Source organism: Miniopterus natalensis, chromosome 13, assembly GCF_054644295.1.
Source record: "Miniopterus natalensis isolate mMinNat1 chromosome 13, mMinNat1.hap1, whole genome shotgun sequence".
Classification (NCBI taxonomy): Eukaryota; Metazoa; Chordata; class Mammalia; order Chiroptera; family Miniopteridae; genus Miniopterus; species Miniopterus natalensis.
The window spans coordinates 57,972,737-57,992,768 of record NC_142093.1 but is presented as its reverse complement, the minus strand read 5'-3'; positions in this window follow the sequence as shown (position 1 = coordinate 57,992,768).

The following is a 20,032-nucleotide window of genomic DNA, read 5'->3' as shown; positions in this document are numbered from 1 at the left end:
CTCTTAGCCCTTCGGCTTGCCACATTTGGGGATCCCTGAGTACCCGAAGGATCTGTGGCCAGCGAGTATAGTTCCCCCCCCTTTTCTGTTTCTCTCCAAAGGGGCCCATGAGGAAGGACACCCGTATCCCGGCTGGAAAGGGTGTTTAAAACCCACTTGGAGTTTGGGTGAAGGTGAAAGTTGTCAGGCTGTGAAAAATGGCATCGTGCTGGCCGACCTGCAAGAGGGCTGTAAAGTCCTGGTCGTCACGCAGGCAAGATATATTATTGCAGCAGCCCCATTACCCCGCTTCATCACGCCCGCGCTGGCTCCCATTACCTGCGGGTTAAATACGGCCCTATGTAAAGCAGGAAGGACAGCGCGGAGGTGTCCAGCGTAACAGCTCACACTTAAAACATAATAGAGCACTTGTTACTGTATTTTATGGAACGGAAACTCCAAATGTAAAGATGTATTAAGGAAATACCTCAAAGTTATTAGGGAAGGATATTTACAATTACAGATTGCTTTATATTATGCTTTTATGAACATCTCAGGAAATGAAATAGCCCTCAGCTGTAGAGAGTGGAGAGGGAGGTAATTTTCCTTAATACGGGTGATAAAATTAATCTGATTGAAATCGCGAGCGATTATTTCTCAGAATACTGAGTGGCAGTACAATCACTTACACTCTTTTATATTTTTTTAGTCAAAGCTCGTGTAGATGAAAGCTAATTACAAAGTAGTGATGTGAAGCGCCAAGGAAATAGTTTGTATAGCATAGAACAGGCCCGGCTAATTGGGGTTTGTGATTACACAGATTGTTGTTAAGGAGAATTAACTACCAGCAGTCTCTCCTGCAAAGCTCCTCATCAAGGCAAAGTAAAAATAGACACTGGATCTGTTATTTATCTAATTATGCCCCAAGTATTCTCACAAGCATGTTACACGCTCTCAAATGCTTTGTTGTGCAAAAACTTTTATCCCGCGCTGCTGCTTGTGATCCGAGTGTCCATGTGAGTTTTTGACACCGGGCTCTCTTCAGATCACTTTCCCAAATCCCTGCTCACAAGGGGTGTGCCTTGGAGGCTTTGGAGCTGGGACCTGGGATGGGTATTACTAGGTGTGCTGATAGAGAGGGTGTTATAATAGGGATGCTCCTGTTTAATAGAGCTTTATGGATACCTACAAACTGCTGGTTCAGCCTGCTAATATCAGAGTCAGCCTTAAAGCAGGCAACAGAGAAACATCAGAAGAGCTTTGAACCTTGGGTTAGTAAAACAGGAATTGATTAGAAGGGTGTCCGGTCCCTTTGACGGATGACAATAATGTCTTGCTGCTTCCCATGGCCATGCTCCGAATCCTTATATGTTCCAGGAAGCCCTCACTTTCAAGATATGTTAAAGTTTATGCTAGAATCCGTAGAAGAGCTAATTAGTTCTAATGCGCGCATGTTATGTGCTGTTGAGTTGGATCCGACTCCAGGCAGCCCCATGAATGAGCGATGTCTACCATGTTCTGTCTCTGCTCAGCTCCTCAGACTCATGCCTTTGGCTTCTTTTATGGAGTCAGTCAGTCTCACGGTGGGTCTCCCTCTTTTCCTGCTGCCTTTTGTTTTACCCAGCATATTGCCTTTTCCAAAGAACCCTGCCTTCTCATGACGTGCCCCAGGCAGGGCAGCTTCAGTTCGGTCGTTTTGGCCTCCAGCAATGTTTCAGGCTTCATGTGCTCTGGGACCCACATGTTGGTCTTCCTGACAGCCCAGAGTATCTGTAGAGCTCTCCTCCTACACTGTATTTCAAATGAATCGTTTTTTCCCCTGTAAGGCTTTTCCACGAGCCAACTTTTTGCACCTGTGCATGGTAATTGGAAACAATGAGGGTGGGGGTGATCTTAGCCTTGGTCTCTAGTGACACACCTTTGCTCTTGGGGATCTCTCCCAGTTCTTCCATGGCTGCCCTGCTGAGCCTCAGCCTTCTCTTGATTTCTTGGATGCATCGCTGTTTGAGTTGATGACTGAACCAGCAAAATCTTTTAACTGTGTCAGTGTCTTCACTGTTTACGTTAAAACTGTGTATTTCTTCTGTAGTTAGCATTCTTGTCTCCTTGGTGTGCAGATGCAGTCCTGTTGGCACTTTCTTCTTTCAGTGTCATCAGAAGTCATTTCAAATCGTTGCTACTTTCTGTTAGTAAGTTGGTGTCATATGCGTATCTTAAGTTACCGATATTTCTTCCACCAGTTTCCACTCCTCCTCGCCCTGAGTCTAGCCCAATTTTTTCATATGTATTCTGCACACAGGTTAAAGAAATAGGGAGGTTAACTGCGCCCCGTCTGACACCTTTGCCTCAAGGATACCATCTGTCTTTCCGGGTTCTTTCCAGACAGTTGTTTTTGTCCACAATACAGGTTACACATCAAGACAGTCAACGGCCACCTATTTAATCAGGATTTCTGGAACTGTGGGCTGGGACACGGGGAATTGCTGGCAGGAACCCAGGCAGAAGTCCCACCGCATCCACATTGTCATGGTTTTACCTGTCTTCCTACCACTGTGAGACTCTTACTCCCCTCTCATCACCGATTCGTTTTGGCACTGCCCTTCTATTTCAGCTCTCCTTCAGTCTTGGGTTCTTGCATTTAACATTTATCAAGTGCCTCCTGGCTGGGCAGGCCCAGAGCTCTGCTCCACGAGGGAGAAAAGCACCGTCCCTCGCCTTTTCTGAGGTCACGGGGGTCTCCTCTGTCTCCTCCTGGCCTTGGCAGTGGTCCTAGCTGCAGAGTAATGTGAGCGAGTGGGAAATGTCTAGAAGGGGCCTGAGAAGAAGCCTTTAAGACAAAGCTGAAGGGATTTTCAACACTGGACATTGCCTCAAGAATACCATTCTAACAGGCATTTCCTAGAATAATTCTGCCACATATGAAATGCAAGTTGATTGGCAAGGTGATAGTTTCCAAAAACAAGGTGTCTTCTGGAAACCCATGTGCGTGGTCACACACAGCCTCTCTCAGGACCTGAGCAGGCTCCAGGGCAAGTGCTCAGGGTGGGTCTTCTCAGCCGCACAAACCAAGCGAAATAGTGTCACACGCTCCTTTAATAAACCTGAGACCAACCAGTGGCACACATTAGTGAAACAACTTAGAGGTTTCAACTCTTGCTTATTGGTTCACTTTTTTTTCTTCCTCATCTGCCTGCTTTGGTTTAAGCTTATTAAAATGACCGAGTTGCTGTGGGAAATTATGCACTGGGTGTCATTTGAATGCGGTGGATAGTGAAGGGACGGAAGAGCAGGGAAGGACGCATTCTCCCCTCCATTTGTTCTCGTTAGCATCTGGGGACGCTCCTGCGCGGATAAATACAGCTAGTTCCTAAAACCGAACTCCCCGCATTATTACTATTATTAACAGTTTGCTACGACCAGTATGCCAGGCAGCGGTCTGTGGATGATATCTTCCCGTGCGAAAAGAAGATAAAATTATATTATATGGGTGTATGCAAATTACCGAGGGCCTGGCCTTGTGCTCCAGTAATTCTTCTATGTGCCTCTTTTTTGTCCAGCTCGAATGACAGGTACTGAAAATTAAATAGTTTTCAATAAAAATCCTATAACCTGAAACCAATCCCCACTGAATAATTAGAATATCTCACCCATAAAAGGTAATCATGTGTCTTCTATTTTTTAAGACGTCTCTTTCCTTGATCAGCACCGATGGCGCTCTGGTCAGATTAGATCTTTAATTCTTATGAAAGAGACATAAGACTCAGTCTTTATGAGGAAGCTTTCTGGTGGGGCTGACAGCCTTGAGCTGCCCTGGGTCTGAGGACCAGCAATGCACCCAGTGCTCAATATGAGAGAGAAGAAATAGCAGGAGGCGGTAGTCTCTGTATTATTTAGACACACAAGGAAGAAGGGTTGTCTTCCCCAGATGCAAACAGGCAGCTGCAACATCTAATGCACTGAGATGGACCGCCCTTCGTTTGCAATGTCCTGGTGCCACTGTGGGGCACTGTGGGGCCTGGACTTCCTATTGTCACTGCCTTTCTTATTAATCAAATAAAAATGGTAACTTCATGGGAAGAAATCCTAGCATCACTCTGCTTGCTACTAATGCATGTGTCCCCCACCATGGCAGGGGCAGAGAGCAAGGATTTGGGATGAGAAATCGGGATGCAGATCCCTGCTGGTCCCTTGCTAACCAGGACTCTTTGGACAGGACATTGTTGTCTCTGGCTCTCATTTGACCACCTGCAAAAAGCTGATGGCAAAAGACCTTTATGTGGATCAGTTATGTTATTCTGCACAGCAAGCGTGGATAGTCTTTGTTCTGCTTTGCGTGGAGCTAGGGCGAGCCTTTGACCCCAAGATGAAACCCCCTCCAAGTTTCACTCTTCTTTAGATACAGGAGGACAGGTCAGTGGTAAGGGAGACCCGAGGGAAGGCATTCAGAGGAGAGACCCCTGTCAGAAATGGTGGGAAAACAGACATTAGCAAAGAGAGAAGAGGCACTGAAAATGTAAGTTAGCCAAACCCGTGATCTGTGAATTCTCCAAATTGTCAGCATAACAATAACTAACAGTAATTTGGTTCCAATTTTCTGTAATTTATTTATAATATGAAGAGCCCCCTGTCCCTTGTCAAAAAAATCTACAAATCATCGCTAAGGCACAAATCATAGTCACATTAAGAGGAACAAATTATAACACTGAAATATGTCCTTGGGAGGGAAACAAGGAAACAATGTAAAATTGGGACTGCACTCTATGCAAAATATGGCCTAATGATACATTTTAAAATAATTACACGTAGTTAGCAATTCTTCTCAGATAATTTATTGAACTTGGTCCCATGACTGTCTAGTTTGCCTGCTCTCTGGATATTTCTGTTTCAGAGGATTTTGATACCAATGTCATTTTTCCCTCTGCACGAGGTGGGGGGAAATGGAAAAGTTGGGATTTACTCACAGAATTAGATAAAACGGAAACTCAGCCCATACATCCAAAGAAGCACACATTTTTGTAAATGTGAAATAAAAACAAATATTTAATATCTTGATTAAATGTTATTTATTGAATCTCTGGCCAAATCTTATCTAGAATGTATTGTAACCTAGAAATAATTTAAGTTCAGTGATGCCAGATTTGCTGATGATTATTATAAGGAGTTGTCTAAATATATTATTCCTAAACATTCACATAAGGTCTCAAGGTTAATCATTTATTATAATATTTTGCAGTCTTACACATATTCCAATTTAATACCCTCTTCTCAGGCTACTTGGTAATTTTATTTTATTTTATTTTTATTTTTTAAATATATCTTTATTGATTTCAGAGAGAGGGAGAGAGAGGGAGGTAGAAACATCAATGATGAGAGAGCCATCATTGATCAGCTACCTCCTGCATGCCCCTGACTGGGGATCGAACCCGCAACCCTCGCAAGTGCAGCTGAGCCATGCCCAGCCGGGCATATTCAGCAATTTAACACTTGGAATTTAAGGTTAGGAGCGGCTGAGCTGCAACTAGATGCTTACATTGTCCTTTGTGCAAACACAAGGTGTTACTGAAGCCAAAAGAAGGATTGTAAATCCACAACTCTTTTTATGACTACAGATTTCCTGACCACAAATGCATAAAAAGCTACTACTATGACCGAAAGAAATGAAGTAATAAATATTTTTAATTGAAGATTTATTGTTTTGATTATATACAAAGACCTACAGAAATTATATGTAGAGAGTAAACATGCTGAATTTAAAGTTTTCTATTATATCTTGGATTTTAAAAAGTAGGGCAGAAAGGCTGTGCCACTGAATGTATTCCTATCCACTACGTATGTTCAAAACCTTTGTGAGTAGCGTGAGTGAGAATCATGATAAAATACCCGGTCTGAATATTTTACACAGAGGTTGCCAAAATATGTGTGTTATGTAAGTCCCGTGTTCAAAAGTATACACGTGAGTGTTGTCGATGATAACTGAGTAGTAACAAATCATAGAGTCGTGGGTAACATAGAGTTTGATTTAAAATTTTTAAGCAGTTACTTTAAATATTCTGACTTCAAAATTTTTGATTATATGTAATATTTGAAAAGTAAATTTTCTAGAATCACCAGCACATGACCGTATATTCTCATTGGAAGACATTTAACGCTGAGATAAGTGTGATGGCTTAGACTTGTTCTTTCTACTGAGCCCATTAAAATTCTTCCTCTTTTAAAAGTAAATGGCATGAGGAAATTTAAACTTCTAACTGGCCATGCCCTGTAAAGAATGTTTAAGGTGCGGTCCTCTAGGTTGTAGTGACGCAACCCGGAGAACAGCAATATAATTTTGGCAGGCTTTTGTTCAGGTTTTTTTTTAAATCAAGTGACAGTGGCAAACAAGGGCTTCAGATACATTTTCAGGTCATTTGAAGATGGTCAATGGGTTGCAATGTTACTTTTCACGGTCACATCCCTGGGCCAGCTCTAAGGCCAGCAGGAGCACTCGCTCTGCAGGCCCCGAGTGAGCCAGCCTCCCAGGTGCGGTCCTGAGGCCAGACCTCGGCTGGACATAAAGTCCTTGGTGGGCCCTGGTTGTCGGTCCTTCAGAGGGGTGAGGAATTATGTGTCCTAATCCTAGTAAGCAGATGCACAAGAACCTCAAAAATTAAGGAAAAAATAAAGGCTCCCCACTTGAGCCTAGGTTCATTTACTTAATGTACTTAATGAATATGTACTGCAGTGACTGCTCAGTGGCCGGCCCTATGGTAGGTGATGGGAAAGGCCCTGAGTATGAAATGATTCCGTGTGATCCCAGGGCCAAGAGGGGCTGTTGTTGTTTTTTTAAGTATGTCTTTATTAATTTTAGAGAAAGAAAGGGAGAGGGAGGGAGAGATAGAAACATCAATGATGAGAGTCATTGATTGGCTGCTTCCTGCACGCCCCCTGCTGGGGATCGAACCCACAACCCGGGCACATGCCCTGACAGGGAATCGAACCTCGACCTCCTGGATGACAGGTCAATGCTCAACCGCTGAGCCACGCCGGCCAGGCAGGGCTGTTCTTAGTGAGTTCTGGTCTGGTGGGGAAGATGGCTGTGCCAACAAGAACACCTGCAGGCGTGGGAAGAGCTGTAACATCAGAGCAGAGGCATGGATGAGCACTGTGAACACAGAGGAATGCAAAAAGGTCATTTACTGGCAATCGTCCTAGAGGAAAACGCATTTCTTCTACATCCTGAAAACGGGCTGGTGTTGGCTTGGTGCCTAAGGGGGAAATGACATTTCAGGGAAAGGGTGCAACCTGGGCATAAGCTCAGAAGTGTGAGAAAGCTCACAATGGATGTTTAAGGAATCATTCATAGTTTTGTATAACTGTAATGCAAACTACAGGTATATGGGTGATAGACTATGACCCTGGAAGAAGGTGTGTCACACCCTGAAGGGTTTTGAAGAGCAACAGAGATCTCTCTGAGGCATCGAGCATGGTTAGATATTTTGGTTGCTCTCACTTATGACAGTTTATCCATCTAGTCAGGTAGTCAGTCAGCTATACATTTACCAATACGCTGAGCACCCACTACCTCTGTAGTTGCTGTGGTTATAAAAGCAAACCCTGGACGAACTATTGAAACCTCCAGTAGACTTTGAATTATGCCAGATTCTCAGCACAAAAATGTCAAAGGCACATTCTTACCCTCATGGCACCACTGCAACAACCTCCAGCATTCTTCTAGTCTCATTTCTTTTTCTTTTTTAAAAAATATGTCTATTGATTTCAGAGAGAGGAAGGAAGAGGGAGAGAGAGAGAAAAACATCAGTGATGAGAGAGTCGTTGATCCTGCACGCCCCCTGCTGGGGATCGAGCCCGCAACCCGGGCATGTGCCGAGACTGGGAATCGAACCGCGATCTCCTGGAGCATAGGTCAATGCTCACCCGCTGAGCCACGCCTGGGGTGGGGTGGGAGATGGGTGGAGGGGGGCAGAGGGGGAAAAATGGGGGACAACTGTAATACTCTCAACAATAAATTTAAAAAAATAGGTAAAATTTAAAAAAAAATTGGAGCAAGTATGACCCAATTATTACATTTGTTAAATCTCAATGATGAGCTTTTCTTATGTTATTCTGCGTGCAGTTCTGATGTTTTAACAATATTATAATAAACAAATTTAATCTACAAGAAAATTTCAGATTGGGTGATAAAAAGGAGCTGCGAGCACACATGTTTTATTGGTGAGAATTCGTCCTTTGGCCCTTCTGGAGGTTGTTATGTCGGGGAGCCTCTCCAGCACCTCTCTACACCGCTGTGCAGGACCCAGTGCTGGTCCCCCTCGGGCTGCTGGGCATGTCAGCTGCCAGTGGCTCACAGCTGCTTCTGTCCTTGGTCACGCCTGTGGCTAATGACCGGCAGAGGCATGATTCCCAAGCCCAGCCCCTTGGATTGATTCAGGACAGTTCTGAAGGACTATCCAGTGCCACAGATCTCTGCCAGGTCGCAGAGGACTCGGTCGCAGCTGCGCTGTGTGGCAACCTTTCTCTCTCCTGCATCCTGCATCCCGCATCCTGCATCCCGCATCCTGCATCCCGCATCCTGCATCCTGCATCCTGCATCCTGCCCCTCCTTCTTTTCAGGCATATGTCCCAAGGGCATGGCCCAATCAAATTTTTGCGTTCTCTCTCCCTCCCTCTCTCTCCCTGTCTCTGTCTCTCTCTCTTTCCAGGGAGCCTAATCTAAGACAACTGTGAATGGAGAGAATACATTTTTGTTGCATAGCTCTCTCTGACACAGAAAAAAATTTAAAAATACGGGGCTGGTGTATATATATATATATATATATATCTCACTATGTATAGTTTTCTCCCCTTATCTATAGTTTTACTTTTTTGAGGTTTCAGTTACCCATGGTCAATTGTGGTCCAAAAAATATTAAATTAAGAATTCCAGAAATAAACAATTTGTAAATTTTAAATATGCACCCATTCTGAGTAGTGTGACCACATCTCCTGCTGTCCCATCTGGAACGGGGATCACCCCTCTGTCTAGCGTCTCCACCCTGTACATGCCCACTAGTCACTGAGTAGCCATCCTGGCTGTGAGATTGTCTTTCTTTGTCACAGTGCTTGTGTTCGAGTCACCCTTATTTTACTTAATGGCACCAAAGTGCAAAAGTAGTGATGCTGACCATTTAGATATGCCAGAGAGAAGCTGTAAAGTGCTTCTTTGTAGTGAAAAGTTAAAGTTCTTGACTTAAGGAAAGAAAAAAAATCTTATGGCGAGGTTGCTGAAATCTATGGTAAGAGTGAGTCTTCTGTTTATAAAACTGTGAACAACAACAAAATTCATGCTGGTTTCGCTGTCGCCCCTCAAACTGCAGCAGTTATGGGCTCAGGCATGATAGGTGCTGAGTGAAGACGGGAGAGGCATGGAATCTGCGGTAAAAGATGTGAACTGAAAACATGTTCTGATCATGTCACGCGTTGCCCAGACAGTGTAGAGCCCCTACAAAGACTTCAGGAAGGGACCCTGAAATGACTGACGCTAAGTCACTCACGGCAGGTAAGGGATGGTTACCCAGATTTAGGAACAGGTTCGGTCTGAAAATATAAAAATGACTGGGGAGAGAGGGGAGACAGAGAGTGAAAGGGGAGGGAATATTCACATAACTTCTATGAGAGTATATTGCTCTAGTTCTATTTTATAATTAGTTACTGTTTTCAATCTTTTACTGGGCCTAATTTATAAGTTAAATGTTGTCATAGGTATGTATGTACAAGAAAATACACAGTATCTCTTGGCTCCGGTACTAGCCACGGTTTCAGGTGTCCACTGGGGATCTTGCAATGTGTCCCTGTGGATAAGAGGGGACTATCATACATGTGTACATATGCATATACATTTATTTATTTGTACATAAATATTTATTTGGAATATTTACTTAGTGTGCTTGTTTATCTATAAAGGAAGGCATCATTTGGAAGCCTCTGCCGCCTTAAGAAGAGGGTGGCCCTTGTCATTTCAGGGTTTGTGGCTTGCTGGACATGCTAGTAGGCGCGTGCGGAGGGAGAAGCGGGCCACGGCTGAGCTGCTCTGTGCACACACAGGGAAGGGGGATGAGGCTCAGTCTGAAAATTCAACATCAAGAGCCACAAGGGGGCCTCTGCAAAAGGTGGGGGGGAAGGGACCCAGTGGGGTTTCCAAGTTGTTTTCGATATAGTATGTGATACAAAACATCTCAAACCCCTCCCAGCAAGACCTTTGGGAGATTCTGTGCTGGAGATTGTTTAGGGGCAACTTGGAAAGGATGACAGTGGGAGATGGCATTCTCCTGTGCCCACGCACATCCGCATAAAAAGCACGCAATTATCGAACATTTCCAAGCACTGCGCTGGCATGACCAACCACGCTGATCCAATGTTTAAAAGCCATTCTAAACGATGCTGCAACAAACGCGCTAGGGGACAAAACTTCAAACGTATATATGATTAATTTCTTATTTTATGTTATTATTTTATCTTTTTAAATTCTCACCTGAAGATATTTTTTCCATTGCTTTTCAGAGAGAGTGGGAGGGAGAGAGAGGGAAACATGCATATGAGAGAGACACATCGATTGGTTGCCTCCCGAACACGCTCCAACCAGGGCTGGGGATCGAGCCTGCAACAGAGGTACATGCCCTTGGCCGGAATCGAACCCGGGACCCTTCAGTCCTTGGGCCAACGCTCTAATCACTGAGCCAAACCAACTAGCGCTCTATGATTGACATGTTAGGGAAAATTTCTACAAGAGATAATAATGATGACGTTTTATAAAAAATTTTAAGGCTTTTGATGCTTTTATGTAATCATGCTCCCCAAAGTTCGTGCATTTATTATGAAAATTATCAATCATTTAAAATCTAATATTGCAAATATTTTTTCTTCTTTTATCATTTACCTTTTTATGACACACTCACATACATATATATTTTTGCACAACATTTTAAATTTCATGTCGTACCATGACAATGATTTACTTTGTAAATTCAGCTTTGGCCATTTTCTTGAAAAAGCATTCCCTATTCTGATGTATTAAATTTTGTACTGCATTGGATTCATTTTTTAATTTCATGAGTACACAGTTTTCTTAAGATAAGTCTTGCACTTTTTAATTTTTGGCCGTTAATTTTTTTTTTGGTATTTTTTTTTTGGCATATATGTATATGCTTATATTACTTTTACTAATAGAAAACATCTTCATGGAAGGTGATCTTACCTAATTAGCCAATTGTTATAACATCCATTTTCAAAATTTCTACTCTTCCTTGGTTCATCTGAAATGCCATTATTGCCATGTGTAAATGTTTTTATATGCCAGGGCTCATTTCAAAGCTATGTTGGTTTATCAGCCTATGAATTACATTCCCAATTATAATTTTATATTACAAATTTTGAATTATAGTCATAAAATGTTACATTATATTATTAAAAATTATAAATATTTATAAATTATAAATATAATTATTACTTGGAGATAATTGACAGCTTGATAAAATTGTGTTTTTCCATCAAGAAGAATGATACATCAGCCCTTTATTAAAGTCTTGTGTCATTCTTCTTTGTATAAACAATATCAGAGTTTTCTTGGTACAGATCATACACTTTAAAAATTTTGTCCTGGATATTTTTTGTATTATCTTTTTGAATTGAAACATTTTCAAGTATGCTCTCTAATTAGTCATTTCTGAATGTGAAATGCTTGTGTGTGTGTATGTGTGTGTGTGCGTGCATGCGCTTTGGAGTTGGCCACCTTACTAGGTTTTCTTATAATTCTGTTTGTTTTTCAGTTCATTCCATAATTTTCTAAGTAAGCAATCTCATTAACAAATAATCATAATTTGATCTCATTTCCACTATTATACCTTATTTCTTTCTATGATTTTATTAAAATGGATAGAACAACCAGGAAATATTTTGCAGTAATAGTAAATATGCTTATATATTGTATCCTTTCCTACAATACCAAGTCCATCTAGCTTTTTGCCATTAACTACAATGTGGAGGAAGTGTCCTTCTATCAGTAAATCAGGAAAGTTGTTAATATACTAAAGATCAAGGATGGACAATGAAGTCTGCCAAAAGCCTTGCCATTGGGTATCCCACCCTGTGTCCATGCGCATTTGTGTGTGTTTCTGGGAGGAGGCCTACAGAAGCCTGTCTCAGTGAGATCTCTCACTCCCACAGGGGTGCACTGCTTAGTCCAGGCAGTTTTTCCTACTATTACTGCAGTCTGTCACTTATTTTGATTCCACCCCCACCCCCCCATTGCTTTTCATAGAGAGTGGAAGTGGGCGAGAGAGACAGAGAATTTGATGTGAGATGTGAGAGAGACACATCAATTGGTTGCCTCCCACAAGTGCCCCAAGAGAGGCCAGGATTGAGCCTGCAACGGAGGTACTTGCTCTTGGCCTGAATCAAACCTGGGACCCTTCATTCTGCAGGCTCACACTCTAACCATTGAGCCAAGCGAGCTAGGGCATATTTTGCTTTTTTAAATGTGAATGTCTTTTGCATTCCCGAGCAAAGTTGGTCACTGAATATTGCCCTTGTAATATATTGGTGAGCTTAATTTGCTACTATGTAAATTGTTTAGGAGATTTGGATCTTTATAATGAGTGAGAGTTATCTGAATTTTTCTTTTGGGGCACAACCTTTGTCAGATATTGGTATCAAGATTACTTGGGAAGATTGTCATTATTCTCTTTCTGCTGTGTACAGTTGAAAAACAAAGTAAGATTTGTCTTTACTTTGAAATTCTAAAAGAATCAAATTACAAAAACGATCTCAGCTGTTCATTGTTTATAGACATCAAGCTTTAAATTCCTTTATTTTATGATAATTAATATATTTAATCAGTTTTGATACATATACATGCATCAATTTTAGTTATATCTTGGATACTATACTTTTAAGCCATATTTAAAAACTTATTAGCACAAAGTTGTCTGTAGTATGCCTTGATACATAAAAAAATCATCGGAACCTGTGATTACATTTCTATTTTTGTTACTGATAATGCATATATATACTTTTCTTTTTTTACTATTATTTTTGTCAGATGCATTATACTTGTCCTAAGTTCATTATCGTTTTCAAATAGCCAGTTCTTGGAATTATTTATCTACTCAATTATTTTCTAATTTATAAATTTACTCTTTTATATTTCTTAATTCTTTCATCATGCTTTCTTATTAATGTCATTTAATGCATTTGTTTATTTGTTCGTTTCTTGTAATGTTAAATAAATGGTAGTTATTATTAATATGTTTTAATAAGAATCTATGTGATGTCTACAGCCTTCCAGGAATTACGGATCTTCTTTGAGAACTGCACCTCTTATAAAAATGATCCTTGCCTCTTAATATTTTTATTCTGAATTCAGTGTTTTTTATGTTAATGTTGCAATTCCTGGTCTCCTTTTACTGTGCTTGTCAGATCTGTCCTTTCCTCCCCCGTTGCTTCCCCTTGCTTTTTACACCTGTCTCCATTTAAGATCATGCTCAAGGTCACTTCCACCACCCTGTGCTTTGTTTCGCCTCTGTCTGTCCGGGTACTTGCCTGTTACAGCCTCTGTTCTTCCTGATACACATACTGTTTTTATCTCCTTCCCTCTTCCGAAGGTGCATCTTGTTTCCTATTCTACTAAATTGTCTATTTTAAAACTATTCCTCCAGATACAAAGTCATAGCTCTAGTGCTCGGCTTTGTATTTCACCTCCGATGCTTGCTCCCTATGTGATCTTTGCAGGGTTCCCTGTCTTTCTGTGACTTTTCTTAGGTAAATCAGAAATATTAACAGATGTGAAATGAGGATATGCACATAAAGCACCTAGAAGAATGACTGGCACAGTATGGGGCATCAGTAAATGTGATACTTGTTGATTAAAAACATCACCTTATTGTCTTCTTGTGCTCACTGTGGGAGTAGCAGTGAGCGGGCCCTTTCTGTCCCCTCCCTGCCCCTTGGGTGCTCCTGCCGAGAGAGGCCCATCTCCCCGATCCCACCCGAGCACAGGTTTTGCAAGTTCGCCCTCTGGTCGCTCCGAGGCCTGGTTCTCGGGCGCTGTTTCCCTCTCCTGCGCCCTGTGGCGCGATCGCGCCGCTTCCCGATTTGCTCAGGCTGCAGGGCGGAAAGCCACGCGGGCCCGGACTGCGCGTGGGGCTTCCTCCGCGCCGCGAGGGCGCCCCCTGCAGGTTGCAGCCTCTCTCGGGAAGCTTGACTTTGGGGGGTTCCTTTAACCTTGATAACTGGAGGGGCTATAAATTCTTGGTCTCCAGCCACGACTGCGCCCCCCCCCTCCCCGCGCTGCAGGGAGAGACTGCTGCGTAAAGAGCAGTAGAAAGCAGTCTGGCCCTAGCTGGTGTGGCTCAGTGGTTGCAGGCTGGGCCCCTGGCACTGAAGGGCCCCAGGTTCGATTCTGGTCAAGGGCATGTACTTTGGTTGCAGGCTGGAGTCCACCCTACCCTGGCCCTAGTCGGGGCTCCTGGCAACCAGTGGGTGCCTCTCTCTCACATTGATCTCTCTGTCTCTGGGAAGCAATGGAAAAAAGGCCCTTGGGTGAGGATTGAAAAGAAAAAAATGAAACGATTTTATTTGCTTTCTAAATTACGTTGCCTTGATATTTGAATTTCTTCATAGAAGATGATACCTGATTTTCCTATTTGGTCATACTTTCACCTCACAAAATAATCCAGTAACATTAATAGACTTCCATGAAGACTGTATAACTTATCCGGAGGAAAGAATTGCTCATTTTTTCTGTGTGCTATTATTTGAAACAAAAATTAAAACATCGGAAAATTAAATAAAGAAGGAAAAATTCATCAGGATTATTTCACCTTAAGTTGTACCTCTGAATTCTAAATTTCCTTCATATACACGCAATTGTTTGGCTAATAGTAGTTTATAAAGAGAAAATAATAATAATTGGATAAACTATTAAGTTAAAATGTGTAAAAATAAATAGACAAATAGCTAAGAAATTTTACCCTGCCCTTAAAAAAAAAAAAAAAGTTAGTCAAAGCACCCGTAAGCATTCTCGGTAGCGTGAGTGACCAGCGTGTGCGACTCCACAAGTAAAGACAGGGAAAAATGCCAACATAGCCAATTCTAAAGACAGACATGACAGAATTGTCTATACTTTTCATATTAAAAGTTGTTACACTAAATGATCAAGATGGGAAAAAGTAGTTTATATTTAGTTTTTATTCTTATATAAGTTTTATTTTCTATCAAATTATTTGAACTCCCCTCACTCATTTCCACAGTCCCCACTCACCACCTGCCTCTCCACACTACCTCCTCTCCCACCTGTTCTCTCCAGTGACAACCGTTCCAAATACCTTCTAGAATCTCCTGTATGGCTTTGCGTATATAAATATACCCAGATGTGCAATTTTTTAAATAACTGGGATAACATTGTATGTAGTATTGGTAATTCAACTATTTTCAACCACTTTACATTTCAGAGCCTAGTCTTAGTCTTTTAATTCTTGCCGTAGCATCACATAGTATAAATGTACCAAAATTTGCTTCCCTAATAATTGTTGTTGGGAATTTCCCAAATTTTTTCTACTTTATACAGTGCTCCTATTTCCCTTATTACATACATCTTTAAACATACACTTTTATGTATTTATACATTTTCAAATGATATTTTACTAGAAGTGTTATTACTTATTTGAAGGATATGCACAGTGAAAATTGTAATAAAGAGTAATTGAAAAAATCGAATCATTAAACAAATGCATATTGTAATTTTTAAAAAGTTGCATCTCTTAAAAAATGAATTTTCTATTTAATTTCAAAAATAGTATCCACTTAGAGACACTAAAAGTAGGATCCATCAGCATCTTCTCTTTCTTTTATGGTAAATGAATGGTTTACTCTGATGTTGATATTGTCCTAGTTTGCTTGGAGGTATGGGTTTTCTCTGTGTGTGTGGGTGCATGCGTGTGTGTGTGAGCGTGTGTTCATGTGTACACACAATTGTATGTGTACACACAGCATTTATTACTAAGGGTCCCAGCAAGGCTCAAACGGCACTCTCAAACTGGGTGATATGGAGAGAGTTTAATGAGCTGCTCTTTACAGAGCTGTTGGAAGGGCTTAAAGCAGCGATTTTGACCATTTTCATCTCATGGCCGATAATTACTAAAATCTGCAGCACACCAAAAAATATTTCTTTTGCTGATCTGACAAAAAATAGGTATACTTTTGCCCGGCCGGGCGTGGCTCAGTGGTTGAGGGTCAACCTAGGATCCAGGCGATCTGGGTTCGATTCCCGGTCAGGGCATAAGCCCAGGTTGTGGGCTCGATCAATGACTCTCTCATCATTGATGTTTCTGTCTCTCTCTCTCCCTCTCCTTTCCTTTCTCTGAAATCAATAAAGATATATTTAAAAAGAAAAAAATTTAAAAAACCCAAAAGGTATACTTTTGATTCATTCACACAGGATGGCTCTTGTTTTGTTGGCTGTTGTTATGTTTTTACTTGACAATCTCAGGGAAAAGGGGTCAGTGCCCCTGACTTAAAAAGTCCCGTGGCTCACCAGTGTGTCTCTTGTGCCTCACAGGTTGAAAAACGCTGGGTTAGAGGACTGGAAAGGGTAGCTCAATATCCTGACATGAGGCCTGAAGGGACCAGCACAAGTGAAGTTTGTAGACCGGGAGAAGACAATTCCATAGAGCAGGCCACCCGAGGGACACAGACATGCCCTGGGGTCTGCAGGGAGAGAGGAGAAATAAACACCTGGTTTCCACCTCTCCTGCTCCTCAGTGGCCTCCCGCGGCCTAAACCAAACCTACGTGGAAGCCGGAGGAGGTACACGAGGCAGCTCATGACTGTCCCTTAAGATTAGCATCGTTGAGTGCAGCGCAGGTGGGGATGGGAGGAGAGGGCAGAGGGACAAATGGAAAGAAGACTCAGCACAGATGCACCCCAAAGGGGTGTGCTGCTTGTGTGCTGCGTGTGTGTGTGCACACGTGCATTTGTGATACCGGGCCTCTTCTTTGTTCTTTGGATTTAATAATATAACCACTTTTTAAAACAAAATTTTACAAAGAATGTAATAGATGAAACAGAAAAACCAAGCTGTTTGGGTTGAGGCAAGCAGGGAAACCTGGAGACCTACCCTGTCTCCTTGAAGCCTTAACTGAAATACAGGGAAGAACGCTTTTCCTTTCCCTTCTAGGTTCTTTGGCTGTTCTAATAATTAAATTGACATAGAACAGATTTATAGGAGTAAAAGACACAAATTAAATTTATATATACTTGACCCCCAAAGATGTGAGGCTCTAAGATGGGGGTTCTGAGGCTGAAGACTCCCCAGGGGGGGAAGACAGTTGACGTGAAGGGGGGAAGAGCAGATGTTTGGTAAATGAATGTTCGCCCTGCCACGGAGATGAGTCTTTCTGGTGTAAAAGTTACCTCGTATTAGCTCTGTTCCTTGTATAGGCCCTCTATCTACATCTTTTTAGGCAGTCAAGGGAGAGGTAAAATAAAACAAAAGAGAATAGAATGAATACATACTAAAAACCACAAGAAAACACAAAAACCTTTCCTGAGTCTCCTGGGTTCTAATCGCCTTCAGCTCAAAGCAACCCCCGGGCCAAATAGAGCACATTTAGGGGTGACGTCCTGCTCCCCCTCAATAATACAGCCTGGAAACTGCTGCCCTGGTGGAACTCGTTGCTGCTGGAGAGCAGAGGGCGTTAAGCCCATCACCCCTTCGCAGCATCGCTGCGCAGAGCATAGGAACAAACCTAACAGGCATTTTTGGTTTTGAACCTGCAAAGGGAAAAACAACCTCATAAGCGACACGTGGCCCTCTTTTCCACTGAGCGTTACAGACTGAGAGGACACTAAAACGAGAGAGAGCCGTATGTTGTGATATTAAGTCATGACAAAGACTTAATCATAACAGGAAAGCACAAACCTCTGGGATGCAGCTGGGAAAAGGTGTGTTATGGTTACATATAACAGCATGCTGAGAAGGTGTGCCCGTTTTTTAAAGATGTTTGCTGATCCCATCAATAAATACTGAAGTAATCAACTTATGTACAAAGATACCCATGGTATAAATAAAATGCCACCATGTCCACAGAGCTAATATTTTTTTAGCTATATAAAATCAATTGAGATTTTTTAAAAGTCCCTGAAAATTTCCCACTATGTACATTAATTTTTATCGTGCCTAGGGTGCTTGTATTTTCAAATACAATACAGGACCACATTTTATTTATTCCTTGGGAAGTAGCTAAAGTGGGAAAAAAAAAAGGCAAACTCCAGTAGATAGGAAGCTGTTTAATTATATATACCCTCAGGGAATGTTGGAAGTTTGTGAGTAGGGAAATAGAAGTAAGATATATACTCATATTCTGTTGTTAGCAGCTGTAACCTAAAACATTTCCTGCACCAAATAAGCCTGTCCCTTTATGAGTTATTATCGCAATTGTGAAAAGCCTTTATTACTGTTCTCTGAATTTTACTCCATGTATCAGCTCTGACTGCATCGCGGGCTACTTGGGGCTCGCATGCTGAATCGCGCGCCCTGATGGATGTCGGTGTAATGATCTAAAGTAACCGGGATGGTCTCACTCCACAAATCCTGCCCTTGATAATTGGCATCTGCTCGCTTTGACGAGGTCTGAAGGCCTTCCCCCTCGCGTGACCCCCTGGGTAGTGTGTTTGGCTGGCACATGGGGTGTGGATGGGTATGTAGCAGAGGAGTGGGATCTACAAAGGGAAAGAGGCTGCGTCGGTGAGTCCTGAAAGGCACTAAGGCCAGCGGAGATGTCACGTAACTTTCGAGCTATCTTTATAGTGCTTATTCTATTCTTCCACCATGTAATTTTCTAAAGTTTTTTCTTCTGGGACATACTCATGCACTAACTGTGCCCCCTACCAGTTCCCAGGCAAGCTCTTGTTCCTGGCCCACCTTTCCCTGCCAATAGCATTTCTGATGCTGTTAATTCTTGATCTGTACTGGCCAATGTGGTAGCCATTAGTCATATGGGACGTCTTAATTTTAAACTTAAATTAATTGAAATAACATATAATTAAAAGTTTAACCCTCTCAATTACACTCAATTACACTAGTGACAATTCAAGGACTCAGTGGCCGCATGTGCCCAGTGGCTATCATATTGAATGAACGGTACAGATATAAAATTCTAACATCACAGAAAGGTTTCTGGGTGGCACTTGTGATGCTTAATTACATGTGTCAACCTGACTGGGTGAGGGGTGCCTAGATAGGGGGTAAAAAAATGATTTCTAGGCGTGCATCTGAGGGTTTTCGGTAGAGATTAGCACTTCAATCGGTGGGTTGAGTGAAGCAGATGCTCCCCCCATTGGTAGGCCCCCTGTGGGGGCCTGGATAGAACTAGACAGTGGAGGAAGGATAAAGCCTTTTCTCCGCTGGAGCCGAGTCATCCACCATCTCCTGTTCTCAGGTATCCGTACTTTGGGCTCTCAGGCTTTCAGACTCCGACCTGAACCTAACACCATCAGCCCCTAATTCTCAGGCCTTTGGACCAGGCATTACATACCAGCTTTCCTGGTCTGTAGATTGCAGATGGCAGATCATGGGACTTGGTGTCCTCTGTTACCATAGGAGCAGATCCTGTAATAAACCTCCTCATATGAATATATTTATATACCTCCTATTGGTTCTGTTTCTCTGGGGAACCCTGCTAATGCAGAGACTTGGTACAGAGAAGCACGGGCGCTGCTGAAACACCTGCCTGAAAATGGAACTGGGTAGCGGGTAAAGGCTGGAAGGGTTTGGAGGTGCAGGCTAGAAAAAACTGCAGTTGTCTGAGAGAAGACATAAGTGGTTGTGAACAGAACGTTGGTAGAAACATAGATGCTGTTAAAAAAGAAAATTTAACTGAGTAAATTTGAAGATGTAATTGACTTTAGTCAATGATTCATGAACTTAGCAGATAGAAGCTCTGAGGAGCTGTACAAAATGGCTTTTTTGGGCAGAAGGAGGGAGAGAAAAAGGAAGCTTCTAGCAGAGTGCATTCTTTCAGGC